Source organism: Euleptes europaea, chromosome 2 (assembly GCF_029931775.1).
Source record: "Euleptes europaea isolate rEulEur1 chromosome 2, rEulEur1.hap1, whole genome shotgun sequence".
Classification (NCBI taxonomy): domain Eukaryota; kingdom Metazoa; phylum Chordata; class Lepidosauria; order Squamata; family Sphaerodactylidae; genus Euleptes; species Euleptes europaea.
In genome coordinates this window covers 73,888,648-73,907,239 of record NC_079313.1, presented here as the reverse complement: position 1 = coordinate 73,907,239, position 18,592 = coordinate 73,888,648, and the positions used below count along the sequence as shown (strand labels likewise).

Here is an 18,592-nt window from a genome sequence, read left to right as displayed (position 1 = left end):
GCTCACCCAGTCCCATCCAGAGGGATATACCCTCCAAATAAAAAGAGCCAGCTTTAACAGCTGCTGACACCACCAGGCTCATCCATGTGGATGAGAAGTCCCCTTCAGTCAGCCCCCATGCTCGAGACTTCTGCTGGCTCCAATCTCACCCCCCAAAAAACCTGCTGTTAAACTGAAGGTTGCCCCGAGTAGAGGCTTTGTTTCCCCGCACCGTGACCATCTATTGGAATCAGATTTTTCATGACCACAATAAAGGACTGCTCACAGGATAACATTTGCCACCAAAAGGAATATTTTCCATGCCTTATTTCTCTTGCATTTATGCCTTTTCCCTCCGTTTGGAAGCTAATTTGCATGGATAACATGCAAAGCGCCCCAGAAACGAAGGCAGACACCAGATTTTGAGGTGCCAGCCTGGAATCGGCTCTTTCCGCCAGTCCTCAGCAAAGCTGAACTTTTGAACCTGAAAACCAATGGTCAGCTCGGCTCACAAAGGCCTGAAGGATGGGGGCAACCCCTTTGCGGGCCCATAAAATTGGACCCCCTGTTCCAAAGTTCATCAAACTTTGGTGACCGTTGAAGGAGAGTCCCTTGCAACCACACTGCAAATTTGGGGACTCTACCTCCAAAAATTCCCCCCAAGAGAAAATCCCCATTGACTATAATGGACCTGAATTTTTCAGGAAACCCAAAAATAAGCCGAATACCCAATCAACCCGAACCCAAAATTTACATTTTTTGTTTTTTTTTGCACAACCCTATGTGGAAGACTTCTACCCAAGACCCTGGAAGTCTGAATAGATGATACTAGCCTTGATAGAGCAATGGTCTGATTCAGTTGTCTTGTGCACATGCTACAGTGACTACACAAACATTCCTGCATGTATGTGAACACACCTGCTTTTAAGAAATAGACAACACATTCACAAATGAAACTGGGAACAGCTACCTGGTTAAATGTGGTGTTTAAATCGCACATTCAGCGATTTAAACACCACAATACAAGCATTGAATGTAACATGGAAATTACTCCATGCATCTATAAAGAAAGTCAAGTATACCCTGTACAAAGACTGTATGTGCATTCACTGATGCCGGCTTGGCAGGCGGACCTCAGTTATGCAATCTTCGTTCTGGCGCCCAGGGCATTCAGCCTTTTGGCTTTTTCATTACATTGAACACACATACAATCAATGTACAGCAAACACTTTATTTTGCTTTATACGTGGGGTGAGTAATTCTCATTTACATTCAACACATGTACATATTTATCCAGGCACTGGTTCTGGGTTGCATTTGTAACGTGAATGTATATTGGCTTACATACAAACTTGTTCACTTGTGAACAGGGCTAGTATAAATCAGCTTCACAAACCACTCAAAACCATATTATATGGAAATAAATTCTATATCAGAATTTGCAGATCATACACAGACAGACCACCTACATGTACAGAGGGCTTTCCTAAGATGTGCCTTAAGACACGAAGTTGCCTTTACCTACATGATTTCAAAGGATGATAGTAGTATAAAAGCAGATCTCCAGCATAATCTCTCATTTTTCCAGTATTTGTTTCCAAATGGAAGCATGAGAGAATTTCACCTTCCCAGAAGTTTATCAAATTTGGCTTAGAAACTTAAAATGAAATATGATGTGATGAAGGAAAATACTGGAACACAAAGACAACAGGTCCTATAGCAGTGACAGTGATCAATGTTAAACAAACCAAGCATGTGTGAAGCTAAAGTGCAAGGTTGGGATCACAGCTGGATGGAATATTGTGAAGGAGTTGCAATCCAGAAGTACTATCAGTTGTAAGCCTGAACCAAGAAATTCATCTGGACTAGAATGGGAAAGTGTAGCTTCATTGAAGTTCAACAGGAAGAACAATACATTGAGAAGTAGACAAGCTAGCAAGTTACAGATACGGCATAAGTAAAGGTAAAGTGTAAGAGCCCCATGGCGCAGAGTGATAAGCTCCATTACTGCAGTCCAAACTCTGCTCACGACCTGAGTTCGATCCCGATGAAAGTTGGTTTCAGGTAGCCGGGCCGGCTCAAGGTTGACTCAGCCTTCCATTCTTCCGAAGTCGGTAACATGAGAACCCAGCTTGTTGGGTGTAAAGGGAAGATGACTGGGGAAGGCACTGGCAAACCACCCCGTAAACAAAGTCTGCCTAGTAAACGTCAGGATGTGACGTCACCCCATGGGTCAGGAATGACTTGGCGCTTGCACAGGGGACCCTTACCTTTAAAGGTAAAGTTGGTCCCCTGTGCAAGCACTGGGTTATTACTGACCCATCGGGTGATGTCACATCATGACGTTTACTAGGCAAACTATGTTTACAGGGTGGTTTGTCACTGCCTTCCCCAGTCATCTACACTTTACCCCCAGCAAGCTGGATACTCATTTAACTGACCTGGGAAGGATAGAAGGGTGAGTCATCCTTGAGCCAGTCCAGAACCTGTCTTTCTTGGACTTACCTTGCATTTTTTGTAGACCCAGTTACAATGTCTGGAAAATGAAACCATCGGATATAGGACATAATAGAGCCCAAACCTCCACCCTGCAGGCTTGTGCACTGTAGCATGTGCACAAGACAACTGAATCAGACCATTGCTCTATCAAGGCTAGTATCATCTATTCAGACTTCCAGGGTCTTGGGTAGAAGTCTTCCACATAGGGTTGTGCAAAAAAAAACAAAAAATGTAAATTTTGGGTTCGGGTTGATTGGGTATTCGGCTTATTCGGATCTCAAAGGACATCAGTGCACAGACTAAAAACTCCCAGTTTAAATCCTTGCCAATCTGGAAAGGAAGACATAAATTTCCTCCTGCCTTTTATGTACCCTGGTAGCAGTCCAGAGTTGGTAGGAATCACTCTGGGATATGACACATGAGCTAAATTAGTCACATGCTGAAATGCCATTATTGTGCTGTGACTAGGTCCTCAAGAATTTATTTTAATTATTTGATCAAACTTCTTTCATTGGTCTTACATGAAAAGTAAATAACTCACATACCAAGATCTTTCTACTAAGAATTAGCTAGTGTTCTCTCGTAAATCAGTAGGCAACTTTAAAGTCTGTCGATTGTGGCCCCAGAGTTCATTCCTAATCTTGCTTGAAATATTACAGCCATGTAATGAAATCTTCCATTTGTGCTAACTAGTATAGAGTCTTTTAGATGGTCATATTTGAATGGTTTAACCATGCTGATCTATGCCACTGATACGGACCTCGATGGAATTTTAAAAACCACAGATTTAGCTGGTTTTTAAAACTGCAGATTAAATGCAGGACAGGCCTACAAAACCGTTCAGTAACTGTAAATTTGCAGTTTCTCCATTCTCGCTTTCCTCACTCCCTTTGCTGACTTTGCATCCTTCGCATAGTAAGACCATTATATGCGCCTAATGTAAAATAAATATTCCGTTGCTATTCTCATGTTACCACCTATAAAGGCAAATGTCTGAGAGAGAAAAAATCAAAGGCAAATAAAATCTGCTTGGTTGCAGAAAACAAACCAAGAACTATCAATGTCCACTGGGGTTGCTCAAGCAAATGCATACTAGGGTTTCTCCTAGAAAAATTCCCCCTTTCTCTCTCCCCCTTCCCCAGTTTCTGCTATATCCTGGCTTCCTAATGCTATCTATATCCAAGGCCAGTCTAATTTCATGTTTTGAAAACATTGTGCTGGCCCCATAACTGGCACACCCTATCTTACGTCCGGGTCTGCAATTCTGAAAGGCTATGCCTTCAAAAATAATAAAATTGTCTTTTGTTCAAGGTTTGTAAAATGTATTTATGAACTTGGAAAACAAGTATGATATAAAAACAAACTCTAGCAACCATGCTTTCAGTGAGCACCACAATAGTCACCCAGTAATTAAGTGCCATTTTTTCAAATGATGTTTAGACTTCATGGCTGTAAAAAGAAGTTGGTTTGTTTGATGGCTTCAAAAATGAAATCACTGAATGAGTTCGACCAGTAACTGGAACCTTACACATTCTATAAATGATGTACCCATGACCACCTCTTTTCATTTTTCTTGCATGTGGATATTTAAATGGTATTCCCTTACAAAAATTAAAACAGAACAGATCTTTTCCTTTTTGTGTATGCATGTGAGCCTTTTGTATGCAATAGAACAGGGGTAGAGTTTTTTATAGTCTAGAGATGACAACCAAACACACACATTTGCATTCTCATCTGTATACTTTTACAGGCACATGCTTACACAGACATATACACTCGTTTTCAGGATATCTGCACATGAAATGCTGTTGGGATGTTGGTTATTTTTTATTGCTAGCAAATTATGTTTATGCTAAATAATCTTCCTTGGGCTTTAATCTTGGTAATATTAAAATTTTACAAGTATCTTGTAAAAGGATAATGTTTTTAAATTTGCTTGCAAGATAGGACCACAGCAGTTTGTCTACAGTGTATGGAGTAGGACTATGTTGATAATGAAACAATAACAGTATTTGGTTTTCTAGGACCTGGAGCTTTAAGATAGTAGCATGGAACTGACCAAATGTTGTTCTGGGAGGCAGACTGCACCCTACCCTCATGTCTATCTCTCTGTCTGACACGTACACACACCTTTAAACTTTTTACAAACCTTTTGGAAACGTCTTGCCTATCACTTCCATTGGTACTGCTGTTACCCTGTCCAACGTCACTTCTTGGCCAGAGTAATTAACGGTGCTAGCCTAAGCAGCGTTACATCCTTATAAGTCCATTGACTTATGGACTTGAAGGGAAGTTTGCTTAGGATTGCACTGTAAATAGGAGACTGAACTCCATCCTGCTAGAAGTGTCAATGTGAAAAGAAAATAAATGAGATAAGTCACCTGAAAGATCTACTATTTTATAGCAACTGGCAGAAACAAGATTAATGAAGAATGATGTATGCATTGTAGGAGATTCCATTTCTATAATAAAAACAATAGCAGGTCATTTAGATGTTCTCAGCTATATCTTATCAGTTGCTTTCTGACAATTGTTAACGCAGTGCCAGTATATCACTTGCATTAATTGCCAGTGAAAAGAGGATTTGGTACAATGTTTGCATTCAACAGAAAAAGTTTTTTTTGAAGGAGACAACCTTCACACCTAAAAAGATCCACATGCTATTATTAGCAAAAGAACAGCACTGGCCATAACATTTTAAAACTGTGCTTCTTAACAGTGATATTCCTTAGTTCATATTAACGCCTGTAAATCCAAAGCAACAGTAATTAAATACATTACAATTGTTCACATATACAATACTACCTTTATAACTGATGGACTCATGGAATTGGCCATACAATGATAAATCACAATCTCTGTGTAAGAGACTGATGACTTTTTCAGCATAAGATCCACTGCCCAGCTTTACTTACAGAGGCTAATGTTGTACCATTCTTTTATGGTACAGGGAAGGTAGGGGGCTACAGATGATTTCACACCAAAGGCTATGGGTTATAGGCAACTTCCCCTGGAGCTCCTATTGTCAGTATTACTCCAGGATAGATTTCCCAGTTCTCACACATGGAGAAAAGTATATGAAGATACAAACAATATCTAATAAGCAACTTCTGTAATTCTAACATTCGTTCTAGTTCCTTTTCTTCTGGACCTTAAAAGGAAAAAAAGGAGAGGATTTAATCACAGCAAACTTCACGTTCACGGATCAAACCATTTCAATCTTAGGGACTTATAAAGGCTCCATTACCTTGTTATCAGAGAACCTCACAATCTGTAAAGCATTTTTAGTCACAACATCCTTGTGAGGCCAAGAAGGGTAGTTTACTGTCACTTTCTCACAGATAGGAGATGAAGACTTAACAACTCATATATATGAACAGCAGCTATAATGTGGCACTATACCAAACAGAGCTATATTTTATTTGTCACTGGACTAGCTAAGCCTCTTTTTTCCATGGGGATGCTGAAGAAGCAGGACTCCTTTGTGGAATAAGAGTAGGAAGCAAATGACTGCAAGGATTAATTTCCCTGTTAAAAATGAAATGGAATATTGCAGAATGAATGCCAAAGTGAAGTATTAGAATGTTGGACCAAGATGAGGGAGTATCTTTAATGCCTTGGATACACCATGGTCCTCAGTCTCAATTTTCCATAACGCAAGGTTTCCAAAAAAATTAATCTGATCAGTTTTTCAACCAAAAAACTCCATTCAAGTGATCAAAAGCAACACAGAAAAGTAATTTGCTCTTTGGCTTGTCTGCACAAGGAATTTCCAATGTACTTGGTATAGAACTTCTGAATTGCACAGTAAATATGGGAAGTCTCCCCAAAAGTTGTGCAGGAGTACACTGGCAATTTGACTTACATGGGAAAAAATGCTGAGTGGGCAACTGCCCTAATGACCCACTGGAGATCAGGAACAGGCAGAGCCAAGCCCCAGCCACTTATCCAACACATCAAGAGCCACTTGGCTCAGGCCTCTTGAGAAATACAAGTAATGAAGTAAGGTATGTATGAATGAATAATCCATGATAGAACTCTGTGGTATAAGAACAATAATCAGGAATCTGACATGCTCATTCAAGGTAACCAATCCCCACAATTCATGTTGAGTTTCCATTCATGTTGAGCTCCCTCCCCCTCCACAAACTCTCATTTCCCCAGACTCCACCCCAAATCTCCAGGAACTTCCCAACCCGGAGTAGGCAAACTAGTCAACAGAGAGAAAAAACAGATTAGCAAAAGACTTGGATGCCACAGGAGAAGTCTGGGAAGTGGAACAAGGCCCTGGAGGAAGCTAAGCTGAATGACCCCTATGCCACTATAAACCAGTGCTGCAGATGCTACTGCCAGTTGCAGACAGCAACCCTGAGGGAGGAACTGAGGAGCAGAGACTTCAACCGTGATACTTCTCAAAGTACCATTACAGTAGCGAGTAATGAAGAATATGGTTTGAAGCCAATGTTCCTACATTCCAAAGAATTCAAAATGTGAATTTATCAGTCTTGTTGCTAATTTGAAGATGGTAATATAAATAAATATATATTGTACTCATATACAATGAATAATGTTGAATACACACATAACTTGCATCTGCCATACAAAAATAGCACTTAGGACATTTATACTTTGTGTAATGGATGCAATGATGAAATATGAGACTCACGTGCTTACAATGGCATATTATGTGCAGCTTCAAACAATATTATTTGGTGAAAGAGCTGAATTTTTGAATCATTGGCTACAGCCATCAAACTCTAGTGACATAATTGGTTTTTAAAATTAATTTCCACCTAAATTATAATGGGAGGTTTCAGTGGAACATATTTCTCCCTTTAAAATATCTAACATTAAGGGATAAGGGTCACAGTCCAGCCAAAACAAAGCATTATTTTGTAGATCTGCTAAATAGGGCTGGCTTATGCATATGCTAAAATATGATGTATAAATTGCTACATTTTGGCTGGATCAAAAAACATGACTATTAGCAATAATTTTAAATGCCCTTTAAATATATTTAGTTTTTTTCAATAAAGTGGTCCAATTCATTTAATAATGTATATTGCAGAATAACTCTCGTATTAGCCATTTTGCCTCAGGGAACTAAAAAAGCAATTTGGAGGAAAAGAATTAAAATAAAACCTACTATGTTTAGTTTACTTGGATGGAGTTTAATAGTATATGAATTGTATGTCGAATCTCTGGTCATTGTAAATGGGCTTTCACCGCACACCTAGGCATATAAATTAACTGGAATGAAGACTACCAGTTCCTTCCAAATAAGTGTGCTTAGTACTGCAGCCTCAGTTTCACTCAACAGTCACTTTTCACCAGCTAAAGATCTAATGTATCTTCCCCCCCCCCTTCCTAAACTCTTTTGAAAGGAAAAGGCAAAGAAAGGAAAGGAAGCCAAAGGGCATATCAAAATATGGTCCTGTGTGTATATTAATGTTTCCTGCTGTTCTGCTATGCAGAGATCAGCTTAGAGAGTGCAGATATCTGTCAGGGACCAAACTTGATGGACCACCCATCAGCCTTTCATTAAGCAGCACTTGTAGTCTCTGTAATTCTATCAATAGAGTAATCAGAGCTGCCATGTCTCAGGATTTGATAGACCAGCAGGAGCTGGGAAATGAAGACTGACTTGGTTAACAAAGTCACTTCTGCCACTGGATGCTGAGGGAAGCAAGCAAAAAGTAGGACAACAATGTTTATTAGTCTATACACAAGAGAAAGGAGGAAGGGGAGAGTGGCTAAGTGTGGTCTGAGATGGCACAGTATGGAGACCTTTTCTTTAGGGTTGCCCTTGATCTAATCAATTCAACTTCGATATTTTGCTGACATTAACTCCATCATGGGTTGACATAATACCACCTAGATAATCAAATTCATGACTAAATTAAAAAGAGAGAGAGATCAGGGCATGACCCTTTATTTCCCTCTCATTCAGTCAATCAGAATTATTTCCCACAGAAGGAAAAGAACCCTTATTCCCTATGGAGAGAGATTCAATGGACAGATTTAAAAATCAAGATGCTAATGTCAAATCCACAGCAAGGCAACTTTTGAAAAATGTGGCAAGAGGCTAAAAGGCTTAGCTTCCAACTGCAGGAGGATTAAGTATGCATACAAAGAATTGGTGATGGGAGATGAAAGAAAGGCAAAGTGAAAATAGGGAACAAATAAATAAGGTAAGAAAAAGGAGGAAAGGAGAAGTCATTTTAAATACATTTGCTAGGGTCTGCATCGGGTAACTGGCTTGAACTTTTGAGATTAAGGCTGCCTGCTCTAAATATGAGAAGGAAGTAAAATTGTGTGAAGAAGTATTCCCTCACACTAGCCATATTAGTCTGGTGAATGAACAAGTCAGATGGGTGCATGACGGGGTATCTTCCCTAATATTAAAATAGGTTCTGGTGCTCAAACAAAACTCTGCTCCCAGTTAAGGATGTATTCATTCAGTATCTGAAAAGGGCTTCAGTTATGTGGAGGGTGGTGTCATGACTGGAACTGTGCCCACTGGCCCTGGGTCCCAACCTCTAGATATGCACCCTACATCCATGGATGGCCTATATGCACCCAACTGGAAGCATGTAGGCTCCAAATGCATGGATAGATTTATTATTATGGCCTTAGCCAGCAAAGACACAAACCTTATCAATAAAATCCATTACATGTTAAAATAAACTCTTTGAACTCCAAATGCATGATTTGGTACACTAGAAAATAGATAATGCATTTTAAGAGCCCATGCATGTTTGAGCATATGCTGTTAAATGCACGGAGGGTCTTTGCAGATGAATGTATAGGGTTGCAACTTCCAGGTGGTGGCAGGAGATCTCTGCTACTACAGCTGATCTCCAGTCGATAGAAATCAGTTCCCCTGGAGAAAATGGCCACTTTGGCAATTGGACTGTATGACACTGAAGTCCCTCCCCAAACCCTGCCCTCCTCAGACTCCACCCCAAAAACCTCCCACCGGTGGCAAAGAGGGGCCTGGCAACCCTATGAATGCAGCTTATAAAAGTGAAGAATTTAGTCTCTAGGAAAAAAAGATATGACATGGTTTTTAGCCTCTCACATTTGTATGATAGAGGAGACCAGTGAAAAATCTGTCAAACTAGAAGGATCTAAACATCCCATTCAAAACATTAAGTGGAAGTTGTCACGCGGGCGGGTGTCTCCCGCGGGGCTCGAGGTCGCTGCCCACGAGGAGGAGGGGGTTGAGACGATTTCTTCCGCCTCAGACCAGTCGGAAGGAGAGTCAGAGCTGGTCTCTCCCCCTGATTCAGCCAGTGTGCCTCCGAGCCCTAAGCTCCAGCAACCACTGGCCTCCCAATCCTCCCCGGCGGTCCTCTCTCTTCCCCCTTTATCCTCCCAGGCAGCGAGGCTCTATCCTAGGCCCCGCCCCCAACCCACCACTCGGAAGTCAGCCAAATAGCCGGTCTCCTGGGCCGGCTGCCTCTGCCTCGCCCCGTAGTGTAGGGCGTGGGGCGCGGCCCGGCCGAACGCGGGCCCACCCACAAATCAGCTGAGGGTCGGGCCGGTCCTCCCTGGCCCGAGCGGCTGTTGTGGTGGGAGGGCTCCGCGCCGCCCCGGGGACGTCGGTGCCTGCTCTGCGGCCCGCTCCTGCTGCTGCGGGGGAACCGACGTGCCTCCCTCGCCTCCCTGTTCGCCGCGGCCCTGCAAAAGAGGAGGGACATGCCACCGGTAAGGCCGCGGGCTGAGAAGAAGTCGGGGAGCCGGCCGCGCCGTCTGGGGGGCAGGGAGGAAGCCCCGCCTCCGGCGAGCCGGCTGTGAAGTCCGGAGATGGGGTGGGGACCCCGTCTCCTGACAGAGGTAAATCCAGTTCAGTACTGGAAGTCCCACTGAAATTAATATGAGCTGCTAAAGAGCACTTTTATACAAATACCAGACTCGGAAGTGGATAAATAAACATACAAATAAAAAGATGATCCAATACCGTTTATCTTGGAGGTATTGATATGGTTGCCAACTCTGGGTTGGGAAATGCCTGGAGATTTTGGGGAGGGAGTCTGGGGAGGGAGGGACAGGACCCCGGAGTGGTACAATGCCATACAGTCCACCCTCCAAAGCAGCCATTTTCTCGAGGGTAACTGATCTCCTAATTCCAGATCTCCAGACCCCACCTGGAGGTTGGCAAGCCTAGCTATAGTTTACACTAAAAATTAGTATGGATATTATTCAATTCCTCAGAATCTGGAGAATATAGATATTAATTTCTCCATAATTTGGAGGAAAAAAATGGTTTCCAATTTGCAAAGGTGTTAAGGATGTACTTTTATCTCCCTATCTGTTCAGTATATATGCAGGAAAGCTGGATTAGATTTAGATCAGAGATCCCCAACGTAGTGCTCGTGGGTACCATGGTGCCCGCCAACACCTTTGCTGGTGCCTACCAAGGTGATTTTTGGAAGTGAGCTGGGCCAGGCAGGGCTTTTGCCCCACAAGGCTTTTGATTGACTATTGGAGATTTGACTGGTTGTGCAGATTTTTTAAAATGTTGTTTTGGCAGCAGCTGCCACCACAGCACAGGGATCCGTACTGTGTTACTGAAGCTAAGCTGGGCCAATAATTTTGTTACAGCTGGCTCCACCTCCCGTGGCCACCATTTTGTGGCAGCCATTCTGTTGCTGCGCCCACATGCTGTGTCACAATTCCAAATGTGCCCGCAGACTCAAAAAGGTTTAAAACCCCTGATGTACATGAAGATGGAGTGAAAACTAGTGGAAGAAAACAACTGGAGATACACAGATGACACCACATTACTGGCAGAAAATAGTGAAGAACTTGAATGATTACTGATGAAAGGACTATTCCGCATGAACAACTGATTTTCTCAGCAGTCATCCACAAGCATGTAAACTGGCTTGGGAAAATCATTCCACATGCATGCCCTTTCCTCTGAATCCCATCTGCTGCAGAGTCAGTATATTTCTTTCGCACATGGCCCAATAATCAACAATACCAAGCAAGGTGAATTGGACCCCAAATTTATGCTATTGGGAATCAGCCCTCGACAAATAGACTTAAATCAGCGAAAACCTTTTCAATACGCCACTACAGCCTCAAGAATTTTGTACGCCTCTTATTGGAAGAACTCTAAGATCCCAACGAAAAATGAATGGATTTGCAAATTATTTAAATTTGCTATGATGTCTAAGCTGACCTGCTTGATAAATAAACGACCATTAGATGGTTTCTGGCGCAAATGGCAACCTTTTTATGACAAATACACCAGATGATTGGTTCTTGTGGGTTATCCAGGCTGTGTAACCATGGTCTTGGTATTTTACACAGCCCGGATAACCCACAAGAACCAATGAACTCTGACCGTGAAAGCCTTCGACAACACCAGATGATGATTAAAATTAACCAATTGTATTTGGCAGGGCATGAAGAATTAGATACCTAAATGTAAATTTACATGTATTACCAGTATAGAGATTTATGTAGAAGTAAGAACTGATTATAAAGTGAGTTTTTATTTGATTGAATGTATAATAGATTTTTTCTTTTGTACAATGTATAATTTTTATGAAATTTTATAATTTGAACTGAATTTAGATATTGAAGATCAATTATTAATCTGCTTCCCTTTCCCCAATCTCCCTTTTTATCTTTGTACCACAAACCCCATTAATAAAAACTTTTTAAAAAATACCAAGCAAGGGTGCTGGGCATCACCGATGGCATCACCAGTGGTGTCACAGCACCAACCCCCCTTTTTATTTTTTGCACATGGAGTCTAGCGCTGCTGTGCAGAAATGCTAGAGACATTTCCTCCTCCAACAAAACTGTTGACACTGGCAATTCTCTGCTTACTGACTGGACACATGTGGAAGGGGTGCCAAATGTTCAACAAACTGGTTCCTGACCCGGCATTAACCAGAGCCATTTGAAATAATATGTGAAGCAAAACTCTTTCAACAAGCAGAAGCAATCAGCAGATGCAGTCTCCATACAGAGCGCGGACAAAAGTGGCTCCCCACCACCACCATTTCTTCTGCTTTAAAAGGACAAGCTTAGCGACAGAACGCTTGGAGGAAGGTGATTGCACATGTGGAAGAGTCGGGGAACAGAATGCTAAAGAAAATGGCTCCTAAGCTGGCATTAACTGGTGCCATTTAAAATGGTATGTGAAGGATCGCCATCTCCTCTCCCCCACCCTGAACCCAAGTGATTTCTTTTTCTTTCTTTTTTAAAAAAGGCAATAAAATATCGCTATGCTGCTGGAGCACTGAAGCAATAGTGTTAGCACATTCTCTGAATTTCCTGCTTTCATTTTATTTATTTTTAAAGGCAAGTCTCTATTCTCTTCCCTTGTGACGATATGCCTTTTCCCCGATATCTTCATGAGGATAGGAGTTAAAGACTTTTTTTTTTAGTGAAGACTGGAAATTCAGAGAACCTGCTAAGAGTACTACTTCAATGCTCGAGCGAAGTAGCGATATTTTATTGCTGTGTGTTAAAAAAACAACTGACCAGAAAGTAATGTGATCATGAAACTGACCAGATCGCAGGGGAGATAGTGAAAAAACACATGTGGTCACTTCTGGTCAGTTTCATGGTAGCATGGCTTTCTGGCCCGTTTCATAGCAGGCCAGCTGACCAGAAGAGCCTCGCTGCATGCAGGAAGATTCCTCAGCGTTCGATCACTAATCTTGCACATTTTTTTAAAAAAATTAAAGTAGTGAGGAAGCCCTAGGTGGAGGAGAGGAAAGGCAAAAGCAGGGCATGGAATCAATTGGGAAGGTTGGATGTGGGTATAGGTGGGTGTCAATGGGCAGTGGAATTACTCCGAATGGAGCATTTCCGCACATTGAGTGAAGCTGACTCAGAATTGGCTTGAGAAAAAATCTTGAGGTAAAAGTGCTTGTAAGAAAGCCGGAGAAAACCTGAGGGAAGTCAAAGCTGCTTTTTTAGGGGACAAAACAAGTGCAGAAAAGAAAAAAAAGGTAAAGTAGTTTGTGGCCAAAACCAACAAAAAACACACTTGCAGAATAGCCCAAGTTTAAAGCAGAAAGTAACAAAGTAGGATTACAGTTGAATATCCAGAAGACATAGTAATGACTACTGGGGAATTATTCAACTTTAAGGTGGACAATGAGGAAAATTGTTCAAGATCTCCATCATCAACCAAAAGAGAGACTGCAACCAAGAAATCAGAAGGAGATTGAGACTGGGAAGGGCAGCCATGAAGGAACTAGAAAATATTTTGAAGTGTAAAGATGTGTCGCTGGCCACCAAGATCAAGATTATTCATACTATAGTATTGCCCATTACTATGTCTGGGTATGAAAGTTGGACAATGAAGAAAGTAGACAAGAAGAAAGTTGATTAATTTGGAATGTGATGTTGGAGGAGAGTTTTACGGACACCACGGACCGCCAAAAAGACAAAAAAAAGGGGGGTTCTAAATCAAATGACTAAACTGAGGCTATCGTACTTTGGTCACATTATGAGACGACAAGAGTCACTGGAAAAGGTAATAACGCTAGGAAAACTTGAAGGCAGCAGGAAAGAAGAAGACCCAACATGAGATGGATTGACTCTCTAAAGAAAGCCATGGCCCTCAGTTTGCAAGACATGAGCAAGGCTGTTAATGACAGGACTTTTTGGAGGTCATTAATTCATAGGGTCACCATAAATTGGAAGCAACTTGACGGCACTTAACACACACAATAAGTTGTAGCTGATTCTCAGGAAGGTGTGCCATAGATACGTTCCCTCATACTATACTACAAGCATTTCCAGAAACCACTGAAAATGAGCTTTAGATAAATGGATAACACATATTAACTTGATTTACATTTTCAGCAGCATGTAGCTCCTGTGAGATGCAAAGGCGGGGAAGGGGACGCAAACTACTTTTCCTTAGTAAATGTTTAAATATTGGGCATATTCCCTGAATACAAATGCTTCAGGAGGTTTCAATACAGCATGCTTTCTAGGCCTTATTATCCATTTTTTTTCAGAGTATATATTATAATTAAAGTAATGCCAAAAAGCACTGTACTGGAGCCCACAACAGATTTAGGGTTATAAATGGTCACAGATGTTTCCAGCGGCCTAGACTTAAACTGGAATACAAACTCTGGTCAATTTCTAATTTCCACAGTTAATACCACTAATTACAGGTTTCTTAAGAGAAAATCCAAGATCTAGAATTAAGAAAGGAAATCTGGTTCATCATAACCAGCTCCTTTCAGTTAAGGCCACAATACATGGATTGCTGGAATGATAGCATTCGAAATTGCTCCTTTTAAACAATTTGCCAGGTGACTGAGACAGCGCAGAATCAGACACAAAAGAACCACATCTGCATATTATTTTCTCCCACGTTGCCTTGAAGATTATGCTTGGCCAGTCAGGATCTTAGAACTATCTTTCAAGTCTGAGTCTTAATTCATCTCTGTTGCACCACTTCCATTTATTTTGCAAGAGCTGGGGTGGGTTTTGCTCATGCCAGACTGGAATGAATGCGCGTTACAGAGAAGAACTGGTTTTTATATGCCGACTTTCTCTACCACTTATGGAAGAATCAAACCGGATTACAGTCACCTTTCCTTCCCCTGCCCACAACAGACACCCTGTGAGGTAGGTGAGGCTGAGAGAGCTCTAAGAAAGCTGTGACTAGCCCAAGGTGGCTAGGAGTAGGAAAACCAACCCGGTTCACCAGGTTAGAGTCCACCGCTCATATGGAGGAGTGGGGAATCAAACCCGGTTCTCCAGATTAGAGTCTACCGCTCCTAACCACCGCTCTTAACCACTACACCACCCTGGCTCTCAATCCCTGGCATAATTCTATGCAGCTCCATAGTAGCACCATAACAGAGCATACTTTGGCTTTGAGAGAGAGATTTGAACATTCTCCATCATTGGCCATTCAGTTTTCCTATAAGCATATGGTTGTATCATATGGACATTCTGCAGGTATAAGTGGAAAGAAGGCAGTCTTGCCTGATTCTCTTCCTTACTGCTATCTCCTGGCCTGCATTGCTTTCAGTCTGCCGGGGCCCAAAAAATGCCTGGCGGGGGAGGGGGGGCAAGGAGGTTACAGAGGGAAAGATCTGCTTCCACCAAGGGAACATTTGTACGATTCACACAATTTTTAAAACAAATGACTACCCATGATGCAACTTTGTAATGAAGAGCTTTTACAGGTTTTATTTTTATTACTATTTGTCCTAAGGAAACTTCAATGCCAGAGGCATATTGTATTTCGACTAATTATTTTGGATTATCTTTCATGTAGGATGGGTTTAATAGAAAAATGGAAATTTAATTTTTGGAGGAAGTTGGGTAACACATATCTTCCTCTACCTGCAGAGAGGTTCATTTGTAAACCTTCCTTTCATTATGTTTGTAAATAAGTGCCATGGAAAATATTTAGTGATTCATTTGGTGGATTTTAAATTTTGGAATTATGCTCAGTGTTCATCCCAGAAGTCATTGTTCAGCTCCGTTAGGATTTTTTAAAATGCCCAAAATATCATTTGAGCTGCAATTGTTCAGTCTGTTGAGCAATAAAATTAATTACAATGAAAGGGAAATTACCTACCAAGTAGAATCCCCACCTCACAAACATTTGTATCAGCATGTCTACCTGCAATATCAGATGAAGATAATACTTCATGAATTGGGGCAACTAATTAGTAAACACATTCCCTAGAATATATTTGCAAATACAGCAAGTTTAGGATTGGAAAACACAATATTTAATTATTAAATTGCTATAGGAATAATAGCAGTTTTGAACAGGATGGATAAACAACATTAACAGTATAATCCTAGGGATAAGCCTCATAGAAGAGACCTGCGTAGGCATCTGAGTAGACCTGCATGGAATTACATTGATATTTCCTAAATTAATACATTCATGATAATGACATCATGGAAGGAGGAAAGGAGACTCTTCGTGTCATGTGATCTTAAACATTTCCAATAGAAAGCACTGATAATAGAATCATAGTGTTGGAAGAGGTCATATAAACCATCTAATCCAACCCCCTGCTCAATGCAGGATCAATCTAGAGCATCTCTGACAAGTGTTTGTCCAGCCGCTGCTTTGAAGACTGCTGGTGAGGGGGAGGTCACCACCTCTCTAGGCAGCCAAGACCACTACTTAACTTCTCTTATTGTAAATTTTTAAAATAATATACAGCCAGTACCTTACTGCCCATAATTTATACCCGTTATTGCGAGTCCTAACCTCTAGTGCCAACAGGAACAGTTCCCTGCCCTCCTCTCAGTGTCAACCTTTCAAATACTTAAAGAGACCGATCATGTCCCCCCTCCATTTCCTCTTCTCCAGACTAAACATTCCCAGGTCCCTCAGCCTTTCCTCATAGGGCTTGGTCTCCAGGCCCCTGATCATCCTCATCGCTCTCCTCTGTACCCACTCCTTTCTGCCCACATAATTTTTGAAGTGAGGTCTCCAGAAAGACACAGTACTCCAGGAATGCCCTGAGCAATGCAGTGTACAGCAGAACTATGACATCTTGTGATTTGGATGTTAGGGCTTGGATGTTATGACTGCAATAGCCTTCTTTGCTGTTGTATCACACTGACGACTCTTATTTGGCTGACAGTCTACCCCTACCCCAAGATCCTTCCTTTGGTTTGGTTGGTTAGTTATCTTACACAGGGATGTCTTCATTTTTACTGGGACCATAAAAACAATTTTGGAAGAAAAAACCCACAAAAAAACTAAAACAGGATACACAAGCCCCAGTAAATCCTGTGTCTTCTAGCATGTTTTTCCCATTGTATTCCATTCCAGCTATTTATTTTTGGCAGCACTATCAACTAATCGCATTTTTTCACAGGTGATATTTTAAAGATTGTTAATGAAAAACAGTTGCTCTGTCCAAATAGCAGACAATTTATTCTTCAGAAAAGCATCTGAAGCCCATTACTTAACATAAGAGATATACAGATCGTTTATAGCAGCACCGTCAAGCATAGAAACCTTTTGCTTGAACGTGGGACAGCTCCAACTTTAAAATATATATTGTAAGGAGATTTTTCTCTAATTAACCAGAACAACTCATATGCCCTTTTGGCCCTAATATTAAAAATATACGATTTTACAGAGAACAGAGTCAAGGCATGACCACAAACCTTGTGAATCCCTCAAACAATATATATTCTGGTCTGCTACAAACACATAAATTGATGCGCGAGGGGAGTTTAGTACCCAGAGCATTTTCAAGGAAGTTCAAAGCTATCTCCTTCGACAAGCAACACACTAAAAACCACTTATTTGTGTCTGATATATAAAAGGGGGAAAATTTTCTTTCTTCACTACTTCAGTACAGGCAGCAACAAGATTTCAGGAAATTTGCTGATTCTACAGTGCTCATTGCTATGTCTTGCACATAATAGGCCAGGAACCAATCTGTTTCCTGGACTGCCGAGACCAGGTACAAAATCAAAGAAAAAATGTGCAGGTGAGAGTACACGTATAAAATGCTGTGTTAGATTCATGTTGAAAGATATCCTTTCACATTAAACACTTACAATGGGTGTCATTTGATTATAAAAGCCAGATACAACAGAAATTCTAATATTCAGCAATTGTATACATTGAATATACTCATGGGTGACCTAGCTGATATCATTATAAGTTTAAAATATTGCATATTCTTGCCTGTGAATGTCTGGTATCATACAGAATGCTTGGTGTATATTCAAGAGAGATTGGGATACCACTTCATGGACATTGTTTCTTCAAAAAAGTTTTCTCTATATTTTTGTACCCATATAGTATGTGCAACAGGGTGGTGCGAATACCTATAGTACCCATTAGGGACCAATATGCCACTCACAGTACACATGAAGCTGCCTTATACTGAATCAGACCCCGGGTCCATCAAAGTCAATATTGTCTTCTCAGACCAGCAGCAGCTCTCCAGGGTCTCAGGCAGAGATCTTTCACATCACCTACTTGCCTAGTCCCTTTAACTGGAGATGCCGGGGATTGAACCTGGGACCTTCTGCATGCCAGACAGAGGCTCTACCACTGAGCCACAGCCCCTCTCTCTATCTCTGTCTCTATCATAATGTCTCTGTAATGTTCTTTATCATT

General features: G+C 41.3%; 1 protein-coding gene across 1 annotated transcript in view; it reads right to left on the bottom strand.

Annotated features, from left to right (window-relative positions):
* Nucleotides 1-18,592, bottom strand: part of TRABD2B (TraB domain containing 2B) — a 369,519-nt gene that overhangs the window by 301,561 nt on the left and 49,366 nt on the right. The gene's annotated exons all lie outside the window — the stretch shown is intronic.